Consider the following 8938-nt stretch of genomic DNA (forward strand, 5'->3'; position numbering starts at 1 on the left):
TATGTTTCTCAAAAAATATAAACTAATGTCAGATTAAGTAAGCAAGACTCACATTTTCTATTTTTGTGTGAATCTAGTCCCAAATTTTGTTCACTTCCTTTTAGGTACATTTAATATCTTCCACATATTTAAACATGACTTAGCTTCAGTTAATTCTTTTCTCTTTCTTGCTGTTGTGTAGCAGAATCAGAGCAGCACAGATTCTTCCAATATTGTTTTTTTTTTGTGTCAAATACTAAAGTGCATGTCATATTGCTACATTTTCCTATACATTTCCTCTTAACATTTTTTATCTGCTGCTTTTATTATTGAATAATATTACTAACTATAAAAAGAGAATGACAAGGAAGAAGTAGATCAGTTTTAAAAGGATGAGGACTCCAGAATGATTGAACATGCATTATCTTTTTGACAATTTGAAGTTAGAGTTCAAATAAAGTTACAGGTAAAATCTTTATGAAGATTTTCCCGTTCTTCATCTTCAGGATAAAGGGGGTCTGTAAGACGATTACTTTTGCCATCCTAGTTTTAAATGCAACTAAATTCTGAATGTATCCTTTCATAGTAAGTTTCAAGCCAGTCATTAAAAAGCAGTGTCTTTCTTGCTGTTTTTATAACAATGTACAGTATATTACCATGGAATCGACTAGCAGATTACAATAAGTAAACTGCAAATTCACTAATCAGCACTCTCCAGGTTTTTTCTTAGGTAACATTGCGGTTTCCGTTATTCTAACAAAAAAAAACACGTTTATAAGTAGCATTTTATAGATGTTCCTTCCGTGTAATGTTCCTGTTTTAATAACACCTGAATCCCAAAGGAACACTCGGAATCAAATGTGTGAGGGCCTTTCCTTTGGGATCGCTCTGTGAAATTGAACATCAGTGTGCAGGACAAAGTATGCTTTGTAAATTTCACTCTATTCATGAAAGTCTGGCTTAAGGAAACACGGTCAGGTGCAGGCAAGTTGGAAACGGAGTTTGTTGGTAGTAGTTGCACATTGCATTAGGCATAGGGAAGAAGGAAATAGAAAGTGTAAAGACTGAGTGGAGAAAATGAAACGTAATATTCTGCATGTTATAAGAATGAAATAAACCTCTATATTAGAATAATAAGATTCAGGACTAAAGATTTTGTTCATTATTTTGGCTTCTTGGGGTGCTTTCCTTTGCTAACCCCTATTAATATTTTTAGTGGTAAAATATCTTGGTATGTAATTTTCTTTTACTAATTATATGAAAAGGTTGCAACATTGTCTAAGAATTTCCTGCCAGGAAAGTTTGAAGGTCTTTTAACAAATATTTAGTTGATTATCAACATCCATGCTCAAAAGTATCTAAGATGTAAATGTCTGAACAGTTGTATATAAAAAAAAATATGAAAAACTACTGTAACAAAAACATCGTTCAAATGTTTTATGCTCTCATAAACCCTTTAAAACCTGTTGGCTGCTGGTTTGTTTCAAAATTCTTGCTTTGGAGCAGTTTTTCCACTTGAAGAACATCAGACAAATCTATTCTATCTGGCCATTGAGATAATTCTTGGTTTGATGCAAGCTCTAGGGTTTTATATTTTACTATTTTTATGTTTTCCCGCATTCTACGGTCCTGGCGTAACAATCTTTAAATATTTGTGTACAGGCAATTTTTGCATTGTAATACTAACTTCTAACTAATTTGCTTTGGTCAGACAGTTAATTTGAAGTTATCTGTCAATTCAACCATTTATGTGTATAATATTGAATGGTTTCTCTCTTTTGCCCCATTATTTAAAAAGACTCCCAAAATGACAGATGTTTCCCCTAAACCATTAAAGGCAACAGCCAGCAGTATTTAATGGAAAAGGAAAGAGGACCAGGCTGTAGATGAAGAACTGTCCAAAAGGGATGAGGGAACTTTCAACACAAGTGAAATAAAATGAACAGACCAAGAACAAAACTGAATCCGTAACCAGTGGCCCACTTCCCCGAAAAGGGTCTCCAAAAGTCTCCCTCCAAAAAAAGAAAAAATTCAAAGCGCCATCATTCCCAAAGAAGAAAAAAAAAGGAGACGGTCATGTTGAACAGGGGCCACTGGGGGTTTGTCCTATCTGGGGGCCCATACCTAGAGCTGTTTCATGGCTATGGGCCCCAAGTTCCCCAAAAAACTGAAAAATACAAGCTTCATATTTGAGATGATTGTTGGCGTACTTCCTTAAGCACCCAAACTGGTCAAACCTAACTTTTTGGGGGGGAGGGTTTAACATGGGAAAATTCCCCTTTGAAAAAACCGACTAGTGATGTCCAAAAAGAAAAACAAGCTGTTGGGGGTCATGCCTGAACCCCTTTGGGTTTTATTTTAGCTATCAACCTGCAAATGGCTTTGAAAACACTGTAAACCTGTTAACACCCCGGAGAGCACTTTTTTATCAATGTGTGTTTATATATAAAATATAAAATGAATATATATAGACATACTAGTACACATACCATCCTTGGAATTGTGATTCCCAGTAGGGTACTTCTGCGTGAAGTTTTTCTTTCCTCCCTATGTCTTTTTTGGTTTTTCACAAATGTTGTTTGCTTTCCCTTCAGCCCAAATCCTTTTTATTGGATAGACTGGAGCCTCTAAACTGGCCTGATGTGAGGGTTGGCTTTGCTTATGGGGTTGACTCCGTCTTGCCATTTGCTGCTCAGGCGTGACCTGGAAAAATGGTGCAGAAAACTGATTAGTGGATGTAAATACCCGAATCACTTGTTCAAATATGCATTTAATCAGGATATCCATATAACAGGGGTTTGTGAATTTAGGACCGCTAAGTATACAAAATACACACACTCTTGCAACTCCTTTTCTGTTTGTTAAATTATACACAAAAGCTAATTTATTTACAGATTTGTCCTTACACAGTGTCTACAATTTTGTCTCCTTCGCCTTTTCTTTCTTATTTCTAATCATTATAAGGACAACTTTTGCTTATTCTTTGATCAGGAAATATTTCAAAAAAATCATAGGAAAAAGCAATTTTTTTTTATAAACTTTTAAATAATGTTTTGATATAATTTTTATCTTAATGCTTATTCTTTTATGTTATACTAGGTATAATTGCTGAAATAATTTCATCAGCCTTTTTCTGTTTTAAAATATTTTGGAATATAAAATCCTTACACTTGCTCATCCTTTTGCAATACATCCCAGATTCTTAGCGTTGGATTTTTTATTTTTTCATACAATGGTTTGGAAACCACCCCTGTTAGATTTGTATACTGAATAATGGAATAATGTCCAATAAGGCCCATCACTTCCTGCTAGAATACAAGAGAAGCAACTTTTCTTGTAGGTTGTCATCAGTTGAAGAAAAAGGTGTAGGCTGTTAAAATCCCATATCTGAAAAGCCCTGGGTAACATTTACAGCTACTAAGATGTCTAATTTTCATCAGTCAAGTCCCTGTCTTCATCTGCTGTACAAAGGTTATACTAACAAGGGAGTTCAGCAGTTGTCCAATGTAGACATTCTTGATCCAAATTATTGGATTGAAATGGATCCTTCTGCGGGCCCTACAAGGTGGAAGTGCTGGCCTTAATTCCATTTCTTTGCTAGAGTGGATTGTGATGCTGTAAATGATGTGTGTAAGTTGGATTTTGGGGGCAAGCTGATGTGGTTAAATAAGTATTTTTTTTTTTTTTTTCTCATCATTTTCAAAGGAACATTAACCCATTAAACTGTATATCTCAATGGCGTGTCTCTTCAGAAGAAGCAGACCTACTGCTTTTTTGCATTTTAGTAGATTCCACCAGTCATGTGAAATTTGTGGATAAAGGGGGTATGAAAGATGGATGGATATGATGATTTGTATGGAATTTGCTTTTTACCCTTTTCTTAAATTGATGCAGTTATTCACAGCACTCACTATCTGCCGATTGGGTCATTTTATAACACTGTATATAACTGCTGTCTTTACATGGAGTTGGGCATCTGTCTATCACGGTCTTCTATGGTGTAATAGAACCTGCTTGGAGGTCATGTAAAAACAATTTAACTGTAAAGTAATTTTTTTTCTTTCTGTAATACTTTTGTGGGTGACATTATTTAATTCTGTGTCTAAATAATTACTGCACAGAATGTAATATATGCTGTATAGGGAAATGGGTGAAAATTTTTGGCTTTGTTAAATGCACTATTAACATTAGAAATTATTTAAAAAAATCACCCAAAGGTGCAGGATATAAAGGCACTGTATTAAGTTATTCAATTTTCTATCTTAAAAGACACTTGACATTGAATAAAACAGACCAAATTAATAATCAAATGCTACTGTGATATCTAACAGAAGAAAATACAAAACCCTGTGTTCCCGGGCAGTCATGGGATCAGTCTGTAGTTAGCTCTACACCCTAAACCCACTCCAGCTGTAAATACAAGTAAGTTGAAATAAAAAATTAATAGCTGTTAAGTAGATAATTAGAAAAACAAGTTGATACTGTGGCAAATAGAAGTGTTTTGAAATGAGAATACGCCAGCATGGTCACAAATCTCAATGCATCTCTGGAGGTGACTAACACGCATTCTTAAAACATACACGGCTGCGGATTATCACAGTTGTTCACAGCATAATTCTAGGTTGTACATGATTGATCATTTCTTGCTTTAAATTCATCTAAATTCTTCTCATCCAATAAATGCTAACTGAGATGGCTCCACTTGTACAGCCTTATCATTCTGACCACCCTGTTTCCTCCTTTAACTATATAATACAGTAACTCCCCACCCAGAACTTAACTTGTTGGCTTTGTCTATTAATCAATAAAAATAATTTTTGTTAAAGCAAGCACTGACCTTATTCAGCCTGTTTACACTTTTCCATCTTCTTGGCCTCAGCAAAGTGACTAACATGATGCTATTGCACCAGTGTGTGATGAAGGCTGAGCATTAAACTTATTTTGTCTGTAATGAGAACTATAGTATAATATAAACTGAGGTTTATTTCAAGGGGATCTGGGTGTCACCAAGCCTGTCAAAATGTTATTTATTTGGGTTCAGTCTGTGTGGGATTGTCACATAACTGCTAAAGTGAGGCACTATAAGAAACCCTTAAGTAGCAGAGGCTGGATAGCATCCACGGTGTCATTTTAAACAATATTTGTCTAGTACAAGGAGTGGTGCATGTCATGTGTAAGGGAAAAGGACGGCATCTCTTTAATGGTTTTATTTGGAGGCTTCGCAAATAATAACATTTATTTCTTTTGGCACATTTTCATACCGAAGGGTGGCTCAAAATGCTTTACAAAATGTCAGAAAGAAATAGATGCAAGAAAAAAAAACAAATATTAGATAAGAATAATAATGATTAAAAATAAAAAACATCAATACACACAAAGTAGAAATATAATTGGTAGAAAGGCAGTGTCTTTATTGGTAGTGTATCTGAAGACTCTAAAAGATAAGTCTGATGATAATAAAATAAAATAAAAACCCGGAAGAAGTTGAAGAAAAAAAAATCTGCAGATGTTCCAAGGCCTTAATCAGCATGAAAATCAAATATATTAATTAAAAAACTGGTGCGAGAAAAACTTTAAAGAGATAAATGCTTCCAGACATTCTTAGCTATGTTTACCATTCTATTCATTGATTGGTTTTAAATGTAAGCAAGATGGCATCCCCTACATGCAAATGTAACACCAAAGCACTGTAAGGAGGCTTCAGCTGGGTTAGTTGTCTAAATGCTTAAACTCAAACAGGAAGACAATTGTTTATAGTGTCTCTTGGATCTTATAGATAAAAAAAAGATTTCTCCTTTATAAGTGCCAATGTTTTGTTAAATTCATGAACAAACAGCTGACTTTTGACTTAATATGTTTAAGAAATTCAGGCTGTTAACAGTTTTCTTAATCACATTCTCAGCTTTCACTTTGTGTCAATATTTAAATGGTTTTTACATTTTTTTTAGCTTCAGGAATTCTAGCATACAAATATTAAGTGTCAGACTACTCACAGTTCCTCCTACGTGTTTGATTAGACATTGTTCCTTAATCGTAATCTTGTTTCAATGAAATAGTCATTAACACAGGGCATGTAAAATTTTAAAGTTATATCACAAAAACCATGATACTTGGGTTTTTCTTCCAGCAGGGTTCAGGAACTGGAGCATAACTGAATAAAATGGAAACAGAGGAAAGAAACACATCAGTTTTAGCTGTGAAAGAGTTTGATGGTGATCCTATCCTCACCATCTCACCCATAGAACTTTCTATATAGACCTGGTATCCCAACTACTCCCAAACATCTCATTCCCCACACAGACCAATCAGTTGATTTAAAAATCTTGATCTAGCTTAAATCTTCACTAGGTATGTGCCAACAGGCACGGAGATGTATCATCTTTATGCATGATGACACTACTCCACATGAAAAAAGCAGGAGAACACTCTAAGGGTCCAGGAATTTGAGTAAGCGATAATTTGATTTGCCTTCTTAATTCCATTTTAAAATTGCCTGGATTAGTTCACCACGACTGTAAAGGGACCCGTTCCCCAGAAATATCTCCACTTAAGTGCCTTTAATAGTCAAAATAATGGATGATAAAAAAAAAACACCACAAAACAATAAAGACCTAGGGGTTTCCCTTTTTCAGGTCTGGGGCTTTCTCTCCTGCCATGTATACTGGAAAGGTCTCTGTTAACCTTCCATCAAATTCTATCCTTTTGCTCTGTTCCGGTAGTCAGTGAAGTGGGGCCAGCATTGGTAGCCGGGTCACCCCTGCATAAACTTTGCAAGTTCTCCCCATGTGGTTACCTCCCACTGTCCAAAGACATGCTGGTTAGTTGAATTGGAGACACTAAATTGGCTCTTTTGTGTTTTGTCCTGCAGTGGACTGGTGCCTTGTCCCGGGGTTTGTTCTTGCCTTGTGCCCCGTTCTAGCTGTGATAGGCTAGCACCCCGCAGCCTGGTCTGGATTAAATGAGTTTGAAATTTTACTCTCCTCTCCTGCAGGTTTATCCATACCAGATTTTTCTTTATCTGCATTGACTTCTTGAAGGGATTATTAACACCTAACTAAAAATCTGTTCCTCTGTTGCAGTTGAAAGTAGACATGTAAGTTCACAAATCAAGTTCGAATCACATAAAAACAACTGCCTGGCATCAGGTCATTGTGATACCCCCGATGTCACCATCATTTGACAAGTACAGATGAAAATTAAACATTAAGTAAACCACATGCTGTCCAGGGAAAACCTTGGCTCTGAACTGCCTGACGATGGAAACATCAACACATCAAGTTTAGAATCAAAAAACATTTGATGATCAAAAGGAAAACCCAGCACAATTCAGACTGAAGAGCCGGAGGCTGTCCATCTTGCAGCCAGGAGTTGCTAAATAACATATACTGTAAAGCAAAAAGTAAAAAACGTATGGCTGAACATTCAGGTGTGTTTTGGGGACTGCTTGCTCATATTAGTTCAGATTTTGACTAATTTCATGGAAGAATATAATATAATTTGTTATCACAAATTTTATTCATATTTTTATAACAGTGTGTCCTATTCAAAAGCAATGACTGTGATTTAAATGCATAAGGATACATAAAATATTTTTTACATTATCAGTTATTGAAAATTATTTCAAAAACCACGGATTCCATCTCAAGTGATGAAAGTTCCTGTGCTCTTGTTTGTTCTGATGGTTGTGGAGGGCCTGTGGCTAATTGAGTTCAGTTTTTTTAAACATAACTTTTTTCAAAAAAATCCCCTGATGAAGATTTAAAATCTGTTGTGAAGCATCAAACTAAAACTGTTGACTGCATCAGAATATGGTAGACTGCAGATTAGTGTGGATCTTTGCAAATAGATTACATTTAAAATTAAAAATATTGAATCACTATAATATTTAGGAAATCAGATTAGGTTTATTTTTAGTGAAATACTGAGTATGAGTTATGTCACTGATGTCTTTCATGCATTTCTACATGAGTTTAGTTGTTTTGTTTTTCTTCTATAAACATGAACCATTTCACTTTCAAGGAGCAGGAGAATTCAGCTGCTATGACTGAGGGTCCCTCAAAATGCAACGTACCCAGAGATGAGCACAGGATGGTGTTGAGGGAAAATGGGCAGACTATTAGCAGATAACAAGACCTACCATGCATTTGGCAATGAGGGGCAGTATTTTGTATAGTGATGAATAAATAAACAATATCATTACTATCATACAGAATCAATAAAGGTATCATTATTGATGAATTGAAAAAATAAAAACAAGTCTCACATTGTGCTTTCTTTATATGTCAACATCCAGCCATCCCAACCCGCTACATCTGACTCCCCCCCATCACTTCAGTGTGAACAATTATAGGTGTTTCACTGTTCTACTTGAGGAGCAGCTTTTAAACATCTCAAAAAAAAACACAAGTTGAAGTAAATGATCTATTTGAAGTAACATAACATATTTATTTGTTTTAAAAACAGATGAATTTTAAACTTCCAATGCTTTTCAATGAAAAATCTGGAAATTTCAAAAACAATGTAAAGCATGTTGTATAGTGATGAGCGAGTGAGGAAAGAAAACATTATTGGGATTAATAAAGTATCTATCTATCTATCTATCTATCTATCTATCTATCTATCTATCCCATCTATTTAACTCCCGATATCAAGGACTGTGTTTTGGGGTTGATCATGCTGCAGAGGCTATATGATTTGTTCTGATTTGCAGAAAGGTTGGGCTGAGTGCACAGAATTAAGGGACTAACTTTTATCATTTAAAAATGCTGACCTCTGATACTAACAGGGGCCCTGTGAAGAATTAAGATCTTTATGGACTATAAGAATGTTTAAATTGATTCTAAGTGTGTATAATTAGAAGGGTGTATTCCTTAGGGAAAGCAAATGGGTGTTTGTTTCAGGTTTAAGAACATTCAGTATATCATAAATTAAGATTTAACCTAACTATGTATAACCCAGA

Source organism: Polypterus senegalus, unplaced genomic scaffold, assembly GCF_016835505.1.
Source record: "Polypterus senegalus isolate Bchr_013 unplaced genomic scaffold, ASM1683550v1 scaffold_5716, whole genome shotgun sequence".
In the NCBI taxonomy this organism is placed as follows: Eukaryota; Metazoa; Chordata; class Cladistia; order Polypteriformes; family Polypteridae; genus Polypterus; species Polypterus senegalus.